General features: G+C 43.7%; 1 long non-coding RNA gene across 1 annotated transcript; it reads left to right on the top strand.

Moving 5' to 3' along the window:
* The first annotated feature begins 206 nt into the window (after positions 1-206).
* LOC308191320 lies at positions 207-5,368 on the top strand. The gene is made up of 2 exons (XR_013947890.1): positions 207-4,820; positions 5,019-5,368. It is a non-coding gene; the product is annotated as an uncharacterized lncRNA (long non-coding RNA).
* Positions 5,369-18,422: the final 13,054 nt, after the last annotated feature.

Here is an 18,422-nt window from a genome sequence, read left to right as displayed (position 1 = left end):
AGAGGTGCACTGCTCATCTGACATGATGACAACGCAGCGTCCAAATGCTGTAGCTGGGCTGCTACCTCTTACTGCCTTGGCTGTAACGGTTTGGCCTCATGTGCAGCAGAATATCTTGCTTCTTCTCCGATCCTCACCCCTTACCTAAATAGCCCTCTGCTGGAGGTATTTTCTTGGGAGGAAAAAGTACTTTAAATTGCATTAGATAGTGCAAGGAATGGAAACAAGGCTTCCTTCCACTGGGCCACACACACTTAATGGCTTCTTTCTAGCTCACTTTTTAGAGAAAGTAAGGTAAGCCAGTCATGCAAAGGACATGGCTGTTCAAAGAGTCTCACAGAACTGCCTCAGGGCTGCAGGTAGGTACTTGTGCCCAGGAAAGTCAGAAAGATTTTAAAAATACTGCTACTTCTTCAGAGCCAAGCTTTCTTCCTGTGCTTGATGTGCTGACTCCAACACCCTTTCACAACAAAGAGGATGGTTCTGGGATTTCATCTCTGCAGGGAGGAGGTAAGGATATTTGGATGCTTAAAGGGGTTATTTGCATATTTCAAGTTACTTTATTTCAAGTTTCAATCGAAATACCAGTTCCCAGGTTTGTAATGGACAGTTTTAGTAAAGTTATTGCTTTGTGATGCTCTGCATTTCTTTTGCTGTCTCACTTCATTGCCATCCTTATATGTCTGGGAACATCAACAAGCAAACCAACTCATTTTTTTTCTATGCATTTAAAAAAGGTAAATTGCAAACATGGTTATTGCTAAGTTGTGCCTTCCTATACAAGTGCTTCCATAAATACGTGTTTTGTACTATTACTAAGAAAAATCCTTCAAATTCTGACTATTCTTGTAATAAAGCACTTGTATTACTGAAGCTATAGGTACAAGAATGATTAAACTTGCTGAACCAAGGCAAAGAGTTGGATTTTTTTTTTCCTGGAATATGTATGAGCCACTCATCATTGCAAAACCTTATGGTCAGGCTAAGCCTCTGACAGTGGCATTCCCCTTCAGAAAGTGGAAGTTCCTTGCACATAAAAAAAAAAACAAAAAAAAACAAAAAAAAACTGTAATGACTGAGGCTGCAGGATGGACAACAACTGCAGATTATCACAGCAGCCAGTTGTGAGTGAAACAAAAGTGACTTCTGAATCACCAAGGGTCCCAAGCTGTGTCTGCTGCTACATCAAAACCATAGTTGATATCTCTTGTTTTTATTTCAGGTCTTGTCTAGGAGACAGCGGAATTCCTGGTATACATTTGACTTGCTGCCTGAACATTGTAATGGCAGGGTTTTTTTCTGTCTTTGACTACTAGCAGAGAAAACACTGCTCTCTGTCAGAGAAAATATCACCAAAATCAATGGATCTTGCCCATGTGTTTCTAAATTCAATGTGGGTTTCATGTTCACGACATCTGATCAATGAGTTTCCCATAAGGACTACGTATAGAAGATAATAATAGAAAAGACAGGTCAGACAGGCCTAACTTTTAACCAATCTCACTTAAATGCTTAAACTCATGCTTCTTATGTGTGAGGCACAGCAGACAGAGGGATAAGCTTGTAATGCACCAGTGAGGCTGCTCAGTAGAAACAAAACACTACTTGACCACACGGCCCTCGGCATGCAGACACATCATGCGAAGTTCCCTTCCAGATGAGGCTGCAGGGATCCCACCTGGGCAACTGGGTTCCCACCACATTTCTGACGTATTGCAGTGGCCAGAAAGGCTCACCTTCAAACCTGCAGCACACCCAAACCCACCCTTTCAGCCAAATGCCATGTCTAACTGCATTCTTGGGAGTGGTGCAGTGATCCTCGGTGGGAAAATGCTATGTCCTACTTTGACGGTGCTGCTTTTCTGCTCTTCTGCTCCGAGCTTCCCTGCCAGCCCCCTGCCTACCCTGAGACACCCCACTCAAACAGGCACGGTTCAGCTCGGGAAGACGGATGAAACCAGAGTGCACAATGATGCAGCTGGAGACCATCTGCTCTCTGGACTTAGCTCTCAGCCATGGGACCTACAGATGTGTACGCACATGTTAATACAAAGCACAGAACAAGCAATTGTGTGTGTTGTGAGGCTGGAGCTGTGAATGGGAACAATTAAATAAGCATAGAGGCAGAAGTAACTTCAGCATTTGTCAAAGCAGTGCCTAGAGCACAGGTCTCCACAGCTGTGTAGCAGTGCCCTGACCTGGTGCTTCTCTCTAGCCAGTGACTATCTGACTGTTACATGCAGAACAGAGGACGTTTAACAGAACAGGTAGGATATTCTGAAAATTCTTCCCAATTTGTGCCACTCTGGCAACGCACACAGAGTATCACCTACTTTGAGGATTCAGGTAGGACTTAGGCAGCAGTGAGCATGCATAACTAAACTTTCAGATGCTAATGCAAGTTTAATGATTGAAACATGACTGACCACCTCTGATCAGTCAGGTTAGCTGTTAGAAGTTGCATAATGGGGGATTTGATGTCTACAGATGCATTTAACAGAGGCTAAGGGTGGGTGAGCACCAAGGCTCTACTCTATTGCTAAGGAGATGTATGTGAGCCGCTCCAGCTGAGCAGCTTTGATCTGCGGGGTTTGAAACCAGCAAAGTTCCCTGACACAGCACTGAAATCCCAGCCCAGCCCTGCTCTAAGGGTCCATGGTGCTGCCAGGGGAGGTGTCTCCTCCCTGCTCTCACCCTGTGCCCTTGTATTCCCAACTCCATCCTCTGCAAGTCTGGGTCTATACCACTGCATGTTTACTGGATCAGAGAACTTAACGAAAGCTAATCCTGGTCATACTACTGCTTACTTTTAGTGGCAGTGTGGATGCTGCTCAGCCTAACCTGACCTGAAATCCCACACAGACCTGCATGCTGCACTTTGAGCAACAAGGGGTTGTTCAAATCCCTCAAACCCAGTAAAGAGTGGGTAAAAATGATCTAAATTGTTTCAAAGGGTCACATGCTAAAGAAGTGTGAATGTCTGAATATGTAGACTCAGCTTTCCCTGATAGCACAATACACAGAAGGGAATTTGCAGATTGCTCACGTGAGCTCCTTTTGCCAGTCCTTTTCTCAACTCTCTGCTCAGGTATTTATTTATAAGACCTTTTCTGCGCTGATTTTGCTCCTTTTAACTTATAAGAAAGACTTAGCTCGAATTTAAAGGGAACTCAATAAGGTCTGCACAGCACAGTTCTCCAGATAAACATAAAAATACCAGGGTATAGGTAAAAGCCAAAGTAAGCTTTACTAGCATGGTCAGAACATGACTTTGAGTGGCATTTGTCTGCTAATGATCCCTTAATGGTTGTGTCTGACAAATAACACAATGAGAGGAACTTTAAAAATGTCTCTGTTGATAGCTCTGACAACTCTGGTGGAAGACAGAGATCTGTCTAGGATGAGTCAAAGGTAGGGCATGATAAACATCACAGTGACAAGGACTTGGTTTCAGATGTTTCTCTGGGTCTACAGAGAAACACCAGTTATGGAAGTGTTACATTTTGTCTGACCCTGACAATGTAGGAAGACAAGCTTTCACAGATTGGGGAGGGATTATAAATCTTTATCCCCTTGCTTTAAAACACAATAGCTGGCTCAGCAAGGCAATCTTCTCATTTTTGGTCTGCCTGCAGAACATGTTTAGCTGCACAACATAGCTGTGGTTTTCCTTCCTATTAAAACCAGGATATAATGTATTCATCTATTACATTCCTTTATTTTTGTTATGTAAATGCATAATAATACTCAATATTACAAGAGGCTGCCCCCAGCCTACAGCACGAAGCTCCGTGTTACCCAGAAACCTTCCCACTGGTGTGAAGGAGAGCTCCCAGCCCTGCCACCTCGCAAAGCCTCCTGCGTGCCAGCAGCCGTCTGCCACCACCTCAGTGCCAAGCACAGGGCGCTCTCACAGCCCTGGGGGGGCTGGTAACAGTCATTCCTTAAACCAGACCCATTTTACACAAAATGTGGGTGTGGGAGATAAGCCATGGTTTTAGGCTCCTCAGTTTTGAAGGAGCTGGAATCTTGCTCCAGTTCACTTTATAGAACTTTTTTGTGTTCACATCTCATTTAGCAAGGCTGGAAATCTTGATTTATAAACATGGGAGGAGAGGCTGTGGAGCTAATTCCTGTAATCTTACGGCCTGGTGCCTTAGGACTTCACAGGCTGTGATATTTTGGGTGTTTTCTCCAAGTTGCCTGATCCCTCCAGGTTATGGAGGCATTTGCCCATGAGTTTTGTGGAGTCACTTCTGGGTGTCCATATGTTTTTTTCCCCTGGTCTTCAGCATTTACAGCAAGGACACTTTCTCTTAAAGCATAATGTTGGTCTTACATTGTCTAAACAGAAAAAAAAAAAAAAAAGCACATCTGCTTCTGCTGACGCTTTTGGTTTTGCTCAACTTTCACTGGAACAGGCAGCACATCCCCAGACTACAGCACATGGACATCAGGGAACAGCTACATGTGGCCCTGTAATACCATATTGCTGCTGCTAGTAACAGGCCATAAGCTCTGAGGCAAGTCTGCAAGGCCTCCCGGCTGATGCTCGTCAGACTCGCTCTGTCTGAACTCCTCCTCACCTGACTGCAGCTCTCATTTACTTGGTTTGCTGCAAATCTGGGCATAACATGGAGCTGGAGGCCAGTGAAGAAAGAAGAAAGGTGTTAGTAATTGTATAAAAAAGACCCCAGGAAAAAGGAAGAGGAAATCCTCAACACAAATGTCGTACTCCTCCCAGAGAGGCACTCCAGAAGCTGGAAACTCCCCCACCCACACCAGAATGAAACAACCCACCTTAGAGGAGCAGGGGAAGGGTGAGCATAACTACAAGAAAAGGAATAGAAAAAAGAATTGTCTGTGTAACAATTTTTAATCGGGTTCTATTTCAGGGAAGCACCCTTTAAGCACAGAAGTGAGGTACCCAGAAAGGCTCTGTGCTCTGGGGTGCAGCTATACTACTATTACTGTTATTAATATGATTATTATTATTATTTTTTATTATTTTTTTTTAGATTGGGAACTGAAGTGCACAGGACAGTATTTAGTGTACTTAGATATGACCTCAATGACTTTTCCATGATTTTGCAAGGAGTCTGTGAGAGGCAGGCATCCCAGAAGGGTCATCGAGTCCAGCCCTTCCAGTCACAGGCACCACATCATACAACCCCTCTGAAGCCTCTGAAACCTCTCATGGTCTATCCACACAGAACTACTTCTCCACTTACAGAAAAACAAAGCAGTTATCCTTCCCTCCTGACACAGTGTTTCAGATGCTTCACTGAATGTCTGTGCATTCCAACTTGCTATTCATTTTATTAATATTATAAAAGATATTCATGATAGTAGGGAAACAAGTGAACAATATTTTAAATGGCTACTGTACCGTATCCAGAAATCTCATGTCTCAGCCTTAACAATTCACAAATGCATCGCATTCCTTTTTAGGTCCCAGTAGCCACAAACAGTCCTATTGATTTCCATTGTATTTGTGAGGTCTGGAGCCAAGGTTTTAGTGCAAGACTGTGTCTGAGATATTTTCTGGAAATACCGCGAGTGGTTTTACAGTCTACCAGCATCCAGAGGCAGTGTGGAGATGCTTTCATTACTGCTTCAGTGGATAAAGAGAAGACTTTATTGCCCAGGGCAATTAAGCCTGTCCTGGCTTTGTCTCCTGCAACTTCAGTTCAGTGTTTGCTGAGGGAACTTGCTAAGAACAGTTTCTGAAATCAGCTTTAGTCATCTAAACAAGATGAGATAGAGACAAAACCCTCTGCAGAGTCAGTAAAAACACTCATTCGTTAGAATTTTCAGTGTTGAAAGCAGTGATTTGGCATTTGCCTTCTGACCAAAGCTTTGAGGCAATTAAGGTCAGGTAGCCGCTGCCGTTACAGCCTGGATTTTTATCAGCCTGAAAAATGTTGAACTGTCATGAGCTGAATGTTCATACCATCACTGCATCTCTGAGTTTTTTGATCCCCAGACCCTTGGAAGTTAAAACCAGAGATGAAATCCCATCCAGTACTGAATGTGTTGTACACAGTCACTCTTGCCTGATAGGTTGAGGAGACACTGCTGAGAAGTGAAATTGGTTGCTGCAATTAGCAGAGAGTGATTGTGAAACAATTGCACCATCTTAACATCAGAGGTTTGTAGATCTTAGGATTTAACTTCGTATGCAAGACAAACAAGTGAGCAGAACCTAATGCAGCCTGAGCAGACTACAAGTTTCTGTCTTTCATCTTCCTCTCTTTTCTTTACCTCCATGAATTCACATGGGTCACTTATGTAAGAAGTATGATTTTTTTTAATGTTAATACGGAATTTTCTTACAAGAAAAAGGTCAAAATGTAAAACCATGTAGTTTGGTGGTCACATAAGGGTGAGTGTGGCAGTGATGCATCTTATATCTACTGAAGGGAAAGGTGTTGTCAGAGCTGGAGGTTGAAGGAGAGGACAAGAGGACCCAGGAGAACAGGGTCACTTCACTCCATAGCCTGCTTGTACGCTGATCTCTTCCCTGTGCCTGTGTGTGCACATGCTTAACTTCTGTCTCTAAAATACACTGTATGCTTAAAAATAATTCTGAATGTCAGGGAAAGGTAGAATAGTAAAAAAAAAAAAAAAAAAAAAAAAATACTTGGAGAAAGGATGGCCACATTACAGCCCAGCACTAGATACTGCTCCACTTGAGATGGACAAAGCAGTGGGCACAGCAGTTCAGCAAAAGGCTTCTCAGGGAAGTGCTGTACCAGTTGACTCTCAGGCTGCAGCCACACTTTGCATCGAGCCCTGCACTTGCAGAGCAAACCAATCCAACCCGAAGCCCGCCTCTGTCCCACACGTCCCATGCCCGGGAGGTGACGGCCGAGGCTGCCACAGCCAGGCAGGCCAGAGGCTGTGGCCTGCCCGTGGCACCGTGGGTGCTGCCGTGTGCCAGCCACACTTCATGCAAGCATCTAAAGTAGACCTCTCTATTTTTTGATCTGAGTACATTGTGATCTGCAGTGGAATACATTAATCTTTTGGTACAAAACCACTTTTCTGCAAGGATGTGAAGGAGCACCTAAAAGATTTCTCCACAGGCAAGGCAGAGCCCTCAGAACCAATTAACAAGGAACACACTGTGCTGAAAAGTCTTCATTTTCCTTTTCCTGGGCTGGGGAAAGCAAAAAGATTCAGAGTGCCATTAAAATTGAAATTTAATGTAGGGAGAAAACCTTTTAACACAGGAAATGGGAGGTTTTAGCAGAAATAAAGCCTTTTACATTTTTGCTTCCTGCCCCTCTTCGGTGCGCACGGTCTGAACCCGAGCCTGTTATCTCCCTCCTGCTTCCTGCAGCTCTGGAGGGACCTGCCTGAGTCAGAGCCCAGACCCTGTGGTGCAGAAATTCCTCCCTATCAGTCACCCTCAGCTGACTGCTGGTGGCCCTGTCCCCAGCCAGCCTGCAGGGCAGCTGCCCCTCTCAGTGTAACGCTGTGTTTACTTTTGTTGAGTTCTGGGTAGATCCAGTGTTTTCTCATACATAATATATGGCACTCAACAGCTGTTGTCAACGCTGGTTTAATAGCAGGTAGTAAAACTTTTATGGAAGTGCTTTACCGTGCTTTGCCCTAAACCAAAAGCACATGTAAGAGCTGCTCTTCAAACTCCGAACCTTAGCCAGCAATTGGATATTACACCACTGCTGAGTCTGGCACATCCTTTCTTCACCCAGACTGTGTGCTGAGTCCTGCTCACCTTTCTCTGTTAAAACCTGAAGATAACTTTTAATTTAAATGAGTTTTACCAGAGGAAAAAACATTCAAGAAAGTGTCTTTTTGCATTGCTCATATATAGTCACTATTTTAAATATATATATAATATTCTATATTGTATATATACATATATACATATATATCCAAACGTTTGCATATTTTTTTCCATTCCCAAGTGACAAATCCTTAAAAGTCAATGGACAAATTCACTGGGTAAAATTTTAGCTGCATCAGTGAACAGGAATTTTGTTGTTGACTCTGATGATATAAGAATCCAAGACAGACATCTCCAGGGTGGGCTCCTCCAGTTGAAACAATAAATTGTTTTTAAAAAGGCAGTACAACTCCTGGGTTGCTTTTCTGTTTTTTCAGCTTGTGCTGAAATCACAGAGGCTTGATTGCAAGTTCCAGTTCCTTCCTTACACAACATCTTTTCTACAAGCTGTGGCTCAAAGTAAGTTGTAAGTTAAGTAATAGTTCAACTAAAGGTTAATAGCAGAGCCAGAAGATGGCCAGACAGAGAAGCATGGACAGGAAAAAAAAAGTGGCATTCTGCTTAATTTCAGCACTTCTAGAGAAAATATGTAATAATACCAATAAACCTGCACAAATCTACTCTCCAAGGCAACAATTATCTTTGTTGTTTACTGACATATCTGCACAAACATGGTTTGGATGCCACAATCATTTCCTCTTCCTCTGAGTACAAAGGAAAATAGATTCATGTGAAAATGGATGAGTATATTTAGGCCACAGAACCCCTCTATGAAAGTCCTATGTGAAACCACTGGTCTTCTCTCACGCTGAAGGGTATCTTCTAATACAACCTCTAGATCTGAAACACTCCCAGTGATGCTGAAAGCACCACATCTGTGGGTTAGTTGCATAATTAACTGATATTTTTCCAATGTTTTAGAAGAAAAAAAAGAAAAGTGTATAATTTCGTCATTAGAAAGTGTCAAAAAACTTTAACATTTTGCCTTTGGTCTTTCTAAGCCTTTTCTGTGGGGCTGGAGACCTTCCTACTAGCAGAAGTTTTGCTACTGAGTAGGCCAGCTCTGAAAACTTGGAAGGGAAACCCTGGAGTTGTTAGCATATGGAAAAAACTTTTGGAAACACAAATAATGTATTTCCCTCAGTTTGTTCCGGCTTTTGTTTTCTTCCAGCGTCTATTTGGTTGCATGTCTCTGGAGCAGCCTCAGGAGGCATGGCTCATCCTCTAAGCTGTGCTGTGCGTGTTGTCACCTCCTTGCACACTTGCCTCTTGGAGTCCACAGTACTCCAAGAAACTTTTCTTGTGTGTTCATTTTTGTCTTAGATGATGGCATATATGGTGTTTTAGACTACAGCCTGTGCTACAAAATTGGTCTCTTAAAATCAGGCCCAGCCTGCTGGTGTAGCAGTGATTTCTGCAGTCCTTACACAAGCCAGACCACCTTTAGCACAGCCCCATGTCCTCCTAGCACCAGATCTGCCAGTTTAGCCTGTATTAGCACCTTCCCCAGGCACATGTCCGACCAGTATTACTGGAACTGACATTAACAAGAACAGAACTTAGCTGAAGTGACATTCTTTTCTTCATCATTTCTTTGGGTCGGATGACTACTTGAGAGTTTTGCCTCATTTTCGAGTGTTCTCTACGTGTCTTGATTGTATACAGAGACTGGGTACAGTCTTCAAAACTGGGAGCCCATCAGGCATTAATGTCAAAATAAAATCAGGTTAGAAACTTCATTCATCATTGCTTTACTTCTGTGTTCCATTTCTTTGCAGAAGTGCCCTTCTTCTGATAGGAGAAGTGCTCAGCTCCTCAGGCTCCTAGTCTCACACTCTGGAAAAGGGGAGGCCTTCTGAATAGGTAACTGAATAGCAACTACCCCTGGGACAAAAATCAGCAGCAAGTCTCCCTGCTGAACACCATTCTCTTCAACTGGAATGAACATGTATCAGAGGGATAAAACAATATGATTTTAGGACTAAAAACATAGTTGATAGGAAAAGAAAAAAAAAAAGCAAGGTGAAATTGAAGATTAAAGAAGTATGCTTTCCGACAACAGATATAGGCTGCTTATGTAGGAGGGCCATGTGACTTGTAGAAGACATGGGGTTTAGTCTAAATCAGAGGAAAAGGATCCTGTTTCTGTGTTGTGAGTGGGATGGTCTGTGAGAGATGGCAGGGTTGTTGAAGTATATTTTATTCAGCATCCCTTTAAATCCAAAATCCTGAGATCCAGGACCAGAACACAGCCATGCCTATCCACTCGGCTCACCCCTCCTTCCTACAAGTCCATCTATCTCTGCCTTGGCTGGGAAAGTCCTCTATCCACCACATGCCTCAGAGCTGGCTTTGGGGCCCCTTTCCTGCTAAGTGAGAGATTTGGGTGTGAAGCCTCTCTGGAGTAAGGGGAACACAACCTCCACATATGGTACTAATGAAACTCAACACACTTTTAAAGTGCTGACAGAAAGGCTGCAGCTATCTCTTTTTGGGAGAGGGCCTTCACCCCGCACCCTGCCCATCATGAACCCCTGCTATTTCACACATATCCAGACATGTCTCTGCTGTCTCTGCTGGGCTAGCTCAAGGCATCTCATGCCCTGCAACCACTAAGGGTATTTTGGCAGTCATCCTGCAGCACTCAATACATGTCTTCACCAGCCTTGGCCTGGAGGCTACAGCCGTGCTTCTTCTGTACTGGAGTAGTAGGCCTCAGTGAGAAATCCATTTGAGTGCATAGAAAGAATTAACGGGATTCAGCTGACTAGATGTACATCTGAGCTATTCCTTTTATAGTCAGCGACAGGAATGGGTACAGCTAGGCTATGATCCATTCTCATCCTAAAGGAGACATCTAAAATGTTAGATTGAGTTCTAAAACTGCCAGTTCCACTGCCTGTAAAGGCAGGCCAGATTGAACAACTCAGGTACACATACCCATCCGGCAGACTGATGAAATTACGTAACGTGAGTCCTATTCCTAGAGACCTGTTAGACAGCAGAGCATCCTTAAGCTTTAGTACCAAGGGAGAGGGTATAGCCGAGGTGAAGGCAGAGGAACACAGTGTTGGGAGCTAGGGGAGGCTGTGGTAAATTGCTGTTTTAGCACACGCAGAATGAGTAACCCCAGGTTAGGCATTTCTGTGACCAATGCAGTGGCGAAAAGTCCTGGTGCCAGGGCAGGAGGAGAGCCCAATACCTAATGGGGATCAACAGCCACAAAATCTGTCTGGTGTCATTAGATGGAAAACCTGGACCACTCCCTTCTCACAGGAACATCTATCAGAGGGAGATACCGTTCCCCTGTTACGTAGGATAACAGTGGGTAACATATTTTCTCTCCCTGAGGAGTCCCAGTCTTCCAGGGAAGTGGAATATTTGGCAGAGGGCACTTCTCAGATGCTGCACTGAAATGGTTGTGCTGGCTATAAGATACTTAGGAGATGACTGGAAAATAATTAGAGCACAGGTCTTGTCTTGCAGCTCCCAGTGCCTCCATATCACTCAAGAGCCAAAAAGTCCTTCCACCTTCTCCTCACTGCTGAGTCATTAGTCATTTTTGGTATCTGCATTTTAATGTTTAGTGGGACATATAAACACTTCTAACAAACGCAGCCCTGGCTACACAATGATCACCATCTAACTCAGCCATGCCTTTCATCTGCGATGATCTTGAGGGATCTGTGGAGTTTCATGTTCTCAATAAGCCTCCTGGACATGAGCTCCTCTCCCAACAAAAGAAAGTTCCAGTGAAGTCTCAGTGGGAGATGACTGCATCACAGCTTCCTCCAGCTTGCTTCTTCCCCTGCAGAGTTTTGGGTAATAGTCATTCCTAAAACACATTCAGTTTTGCTCATTTCCAGGAGAGATGATGTATGGATTTGTCTTAATTTTACAATGGCCTATTGTGAAGCCTTGCAAGGCAGGCACTTATCCCTTAACTTTCCTTTTCTGCATGAATTGTGAGCTGTTTCCTTTCAATTTGCCATTTTCTTCTTGGCTTTTAACCAAGACAACACTATATATTTATTTATTTTTTCTTTACGGAGAGTAATTTGTTTTGAATGACTCAAGCGGTATTGACCTGAATACATGTGGCCAGTGAACAGTAGGATAGCAACAAATAAATAAATAACACATTTAGGCATAAGGGAACTTGAGAAAGAAAGAGAGTGTCAGTTAAAGACTCAAATATGATTTTTATTAAATTTCATTTCAGTGTTATTTGGCATCCTTAAAGGCTGCGGATCAGCAGCAAGATTAAGGCTAGCCTGGAAAACCATGGGAGCCACCATGTTGGAACACAGCCTTTTGTTCCACCTAAGTTTGATCATGCCCCTGCTAAATGCTTCAGATGAAATTACATGATACCCCTTGGTAGACCAGGGCAGGATAACCCAACCCACCAAAAGAGCTTATCCTTTTCTCTAATACTTGGAGATCAGCTTCAGCCCTGAAACAAAAGTAAGTGCACCCCTTCCACAAATCAGTTAGGTCAATGACAGCCCTTCATTGGAAAAACAAATCAAAGCAAATCAAAACACAACACATGCACGCTGCTTATTTTTTTTAACTATTGAAATGCTTATGGGACAATAACACAGGTGCTTAACTAGACTAGACAGCACCTGGGTGTGGCCAAGGGATGGAGATGGATGAATTAAATCACTTAGTAGTTTCTGTTTGTTTGTTTTTCCTCAGTCTTTGCTTGGTTCATTCAGGTCATCCTTGTTGATTGTGATTAATCAGTCTTGAATCTATTATATTTTTGCAAATTCATACAAGTAGGACCAACTTAAGCGAACTAAATATCTGTCCAGATGAGCAGACTTCTGGAAAAGCAGAAAATGACCATGGGTCCATTGCTTGTTTTTCCTGAAGCAGCTCTCTCAGCAAGCTGGCTGGCTCTTACCCCTCCTGCAGGATACATGCTGTAGTCCTTTCTAGCATGCCCTCCATCTCCCGCTACTCCCATCTCTTCTGTGGTAGCAACAACACATGGTGGCACTTCAACACCTCCCAGATGTTTCATTTAGCTCCATATAGCCTGGACTTCCTGGGTCCTACCCCTAGGAAGGCGAGAATTGGCCCTCTTATATGTCCATGCCTGCAAACTGGAGCTGGCAAGTTTAACTGAGCATTGTAGATGTGACCTATTGAATGAAGTCCAGAGGCTGAAGTGAGCCATGCACACCGGGACAATGCCGTTGAAGGGATCCAGCAGCCAGGTGGCATCTTGTTTGTCTTCAAGTGGAGCTCAAGGAGCTGTCTGAGAGCAGAAATATAAACAAAACTCATGTCACCATGGCCAAGGTCTACCACAGTGTTAGAATGAAGTCATGAGGTTTGCATGAGATGGTAGTAGGGCACTTTAGGGGAGGGAAAAGCTTCAGTGTGTAAATTCCTCCCTTCTTCACATTTTTGCCTTCACAACATTCAAATTGTCATTCAGGTCTCAGAATAGAGATTTTTCCTAAGTGATTTCTGGGAGCAAAAATTTCTGAAAGTAATAAGCAATGACTCTTCCCTTACGTCTTATCAAGAGGATGGCATTGCAATTTTTGGAACTATTCACATGGCCTACCCTGGAAGCTGAATTGCCTTGGGCCTCCTGTGTAGCTGATAGTGAAAGGTGCTCAAAATGACTTTCCAGAGGATCCTAAATTAGAATTACCCTGGAGGGCCTCCTGTCTCTTTCCATTGAGCACAATTAAATAGACTCTTAATTTTGGCCTTCTGAATTCCACCTAAATTAGATGTCTGAAGACAGCCTGAGTATCCATCTCAGGCTGTATGCGTGGCTTGCTGAACTGCATTGACACCCAGCTGTCACAATTAAGTTTGTTAATCAACACTGGTCATGCACGCAAAGCTGCCGAGGGAGAGAGGGAGGTAACTATATGCCAGATTATTCTGAATCTGTTGCCAAAGGCATCTGCTCACATTTAAAGTATAAATCAGGCACATATTATCATAGAATCATGGAGTCATAGAATAATTTGGGTTGGAAGGGACCTTAAAGATCATCTAATTCCAACCCCTGCCATGGGCAGGGACACCTCCCACCAGACCAGGTTGCCCAAAGCCCCATCCAACCTGGCCTTGAGCACCTCCAGGGATGGGGCATCCACAGCTTCTCTGGGCAGCCTGTGCCAGTGCCTTGCCACCCACAGAGTAAAGAATGTCTTCCTAATATCTGATGTAAATCTCCCCTCTTTTAGTTTAAAACCATTGCTCCTTGTCCTATATTAGATGTGAAAGTGTCATGTTGAGGCAAATTGGTCCTGCTCTCAGTTTGTGGACCACTACTGAAGAAAATAAAGAAGGAAAAACTTTGCCTAAGCAGGTAAAGAAAACAATTACTTTACAAAAATAAGTTGTTATTCAACTGTGTGACTGAAGAGAACTAGTTCTACTGATACTGCAGTCCTTATTGATAACTCATCATGTTAATTGAAAACAAGAAATCCTGTGTTAGAAATGAATGTAGTTCACAGAAATTGGCAGCCTGAAGTGAAGATTCTCATGGTCATTTTCTTTCCTTTTTCAACCTACTGAAACTTTCAGAGCTGAGAGCTATGCTAACAGGGTTTTATTGGTTTGAGGTTCTTTTTTGCTGGCAGGAACATATCACTTCTGTATCTCCATTCGACATGTCCTTGCCTAGTACCTGGCTCATGTGTTTTGGGAACAGATTAGAGTCAAGGTTTTCAGCTGATCTGGTGATCTGTTGCCCTTCCTGTAACCCAAACATTTCTTGGCTTACTCTGAGATCTACTCTTCTTAGTTACTGCTTTGTTTTAACAGCTAAAGTACATCGGTACATATATAAAAATGTCTTTTCTCCAGATTGTATCTTTGCCAGTGAGGAATAAAGTTACTTACTGCAGTAGTGCCTACTAACCTAGGGCCATTCTTAGAGAGCCAGAGCTGCTGGCCTTCAGGCAGTTCTGCTTGTACAACTGAAGCACTGCGAAGGATAGGACTCGTTTGTGCATGTGGCCCTGAAAATACGTGCACTGATGCCTCAGGTAAGTGGCAGGTGGTAGCTAAGGCTTCTGCAAGTCCAAGCTAGCAGATATGCGAGTAAGCAGCTCTTGAGTCCAGAAGATCGAAACAGAAAATCACAGCTTGGAAGCTGGTATGGAATCAGAATATGAACTGAGAAACTGTTACATAAAGAAAATCTTTGTCTTTGTGTCCTTGCCAGTGTGTGGTAAACTATGAGAAGGAACTTGAAATGTCAACAAGCTGCTTAACCTAGTTGCCTCCAATGCAGCAGCACTCTCAGTGTGCTGGTCCCTGGGGGATGGGGCTGGTATAGATAACTCTCCCACATCTTCAGGGCAGCTGCCTGCCACTGTTCAGGAATGCTGCAGCTTACATGCTAATTCACCAGAAACAAAACAGGGGATCAATAAAATATCTCTCCCATTGTTACATTGATAATTTCACAGTCCTACTTCATCCTTCACTCTTCCCTAAATCTGCTTTTTATTCTCTTCAAGGGGGTAGTAATTTTGGTAGCTATTGTTATTCAAACTAGATTGACATAAACTGGCAAGTGTAATACTAGCCTTTTCTTCATGTGTTGGATGCATTATCCTCATAGCAGGACTGTTTTGTTGCATTTTGTTGCCTAGTAAGTGTTGTGATTTTCTTTTGTTTTCATTTCAGTGCGTGGTATCACCTTAATATAAACATCATCTCTAAATCACTGATCATTCCCTAACCACAACTGCAGCTAAAAAGGACTTTGACTAACACCTCTCACACCAGCCCTGCTAACAGCTATCCAGAGAAATAAACCATCCCAGAGAAAGAGTCTGAGTGCCAGCCCCACTCCCAACCCCACTGAGATATCCTAAACTTCCATGTATTTACAACTTATGGCATCCAGTGCCACTTATACAATCAATTTTCATGCCAACACCACTACAGCAATATGTACAGTTTGTATGGAAACTGTTCTTTGTTGCAGGAACATTCATGAAGGGCAAGCACTTAGTGTTTTTCTCAGTCCTGTGCCATGTACTTTCTGCAGCACTGTGATGGTTCTTCCTTTCTGTGTGACCTCATGTCAAATATATTTTGGGACATTAATGTCCTGTAGTTTAATTATCATGGATGGGTAACTGCTTCTCTTTCCTGCAAGGACTGGGCTGAGGGACCTGACAGGGCAGTTTGTCAGTTCTGAGGAATTGATTCCCAGACATTTCCTTCCTCATCAGTCATCAGCTGCCTGCTGCCCTCAGACCTGTTAATTACACAGGCAGCTTAGATAGGACTTGCTAATGAAGGACCACAGAGTCTTTGCTCTTATTCCTGGCTGCTGAGACTGAGTCCATCTCTCCTAAGCTCAGCTGCTGCAAAGTTAGATATTCGGCTCAAAACAGTCATCACTCTTTCTGCCTCTACGGTCAACGAGGAGAGAGGGAGAGCAATTGATCTCCCCAGACTGATTCATTCCATCCTAAATAAGATATCTAAAATAGGCAGGTATGAAGCCAATAATTCCAGAAGGTGATATATCTTTGGTCTTAGTAGTGTATATATATATTTTTTTGCCAGCTAAAACCAGCTCCCATGTACCTGTCCTAAATGTGGGCTCTTCTTGTCTGTGAGAATGTGTCTTCTTTCTCCCGTAATTTTTCTGTTGATAAAGGCTCACTGTAAATGTTTACAAAAGAGGGGACAGAGAAGGTAATCACACTTAGAAGATTCCTGTAGATCTGTGTCTGCTTTTTGTTGCTTGGGTGGCAGGGAGGTGAGCCTTACACTGAGATATGAGCCAAGGAAATAAACATGAACTGCTCCAGACCTTCTCTCCCCCTCTCCCCAGTCACCTAACTTTGTGAGGATGCAATGAAAGCTAATGCTTTGTTAACTTTTATGTCATATTTAAACTTTAGTATTTAACCTTCTATATAAAAATGTTTATATTTTAATATTATGCAGTTATGAACAGCTATTTAATAGTGCAGGTATGCTGCTTAGCACATGGTGGCCACATGCTCATCCTCATTATAGCAAGAGCATCTCACCTCTTAAGCCTGGAAGACCTGCAGTAAAGGCATGGAAGAAGAAAAGCCACACAACTAGGGTGACATAGTGTTTTACTGCACTTTTCACTGTCACAAACACTTCTGGGAATAACAGCATGAACCCACCATCCAAGCCAACCTTTAGCAGTCTGAGCAAAGTCCTTCACAGGACTGTTAAGATTAAAAAGATCTATAGCTTTGTTTTGTTTGAAATTAAGTGGAAGTGGGCAAGAAGGTGTTGGCAAGTGGAAGCAGCAAGGAACCTTGTAAAATTGTCCCAAAGAATCATAGAATTATTTAGGTTGGAAAAGACCTCTAAGATTATCAAGTCCAACTGTTCACCTAGCACTGCCAAGTCTACCACTAAACCATGTCCCTAAGCAACACAACTACACGACTTTTGAATACCTCCAGGGGTGATGATTCAGCTACTTCCCTGGGCAGCCTATTCCAATAACCTCACAACTGTTTCAGTGAAAAATTTTTCCTAATATCCAACCTAAACCTCCCCTGGTACAACTTGAGGCCATTTCCTCTTGTCCTATTGCTTACTGCTTGGGAGAAGAGACCAACTCCCATCTCACTACAACCTTTTTTGTGGTAGTCGTAGAGAGCAATAAGGTCTCCACTTAGCTTCCCTTTCTGCAGGCTAAGTAACCCCAGTTCACACAGCCGCTTCTCATAAGGTTTGTTCTCTAGAGCCTTCACCAGCTTCATTGCCCTTCTTTGAACATGCTCCAGCACCTCAATGTCCTTCTTGTAGCGAGGGGCCCAAAACTGAACACAGTATCTGAGGTGCGGTCTTACCAGAGCCGAGCACAGAAGGACAATCACTCCCCTAGTCCTGCTGTCCATGCTATTTCTGATACCAGCCAGGATGCTGTGGGCCTTCTTGGCCACCTGAGCACACTGCTGGCTCATATTCAACTGGCTATCGACCAACACCCCCAGGTCCCTTTCCGGCACGCAGCTTTCCAGGCACTCTTCCCCCTGTGGCGCTGTATGGGGTTGTTGTGCCCCAAGTGCAGGACCTGGTACTTAGCCTTGTTGAACCTCATACAGTTGGCCTCAGCCTACTCAGACCCCTCCGTAGAGCCCTCCTCCCATTGCGCAGATCAACACTCCTGCCCAACTTGGTGTCAACTGCAAACTTAGAGCTGGTGCACTCAATCCCCTTGTCCAGATCATTAAAAAGATATTGAAGAGAACTGGCCCCTATACTGAGTCCTGGGGGACACCACTTGTGACTGGCCTGCAACTGGATTTAACTCCATTCACCACAATTCTTTAGGCCTGGCCACCCGTAAGTAAAGGACTGTTTGGAAAAACGATATATTGCAGACGTTTTTGGCCTGTCACTTTCCAAGGCATAGGTACCTAATTTAACAGCGGTGCTTGAGTTTTGCCAAGCCCCGGCAACCACTGTCTGTGCTAACACTCCCTCTGAAGAGCCAGACAGAGAGAAAAGCCTCTATGCCCACCATGCCCATCTCCACCCCTGCCCCTGGCCAGGCTACAGCTAGCTCTGGTTTTGGGAAGCATTGCCTCTGCTCCCTTCCCATGGAACTTGCTGGAGCTGCCTCACGTAGCTGCAGAGGTGCTGGCCTACGGCCTGCTCC

The sequence above is a fragment of the Anser brachyrhynchus genome (genome assembly GCF_964034855.1).
Source record: "Anser brachyrhynchus genome assembly, chromosome: 2".
NCBI lineage: Eukaryota > Metazoa > Chordata > Aves > Anseriformes > Anatidae > Anser > Anser brachyrhynchus.
This window is presented reverse-complemented; position numbering and strand designations above follow the sequence as displayed.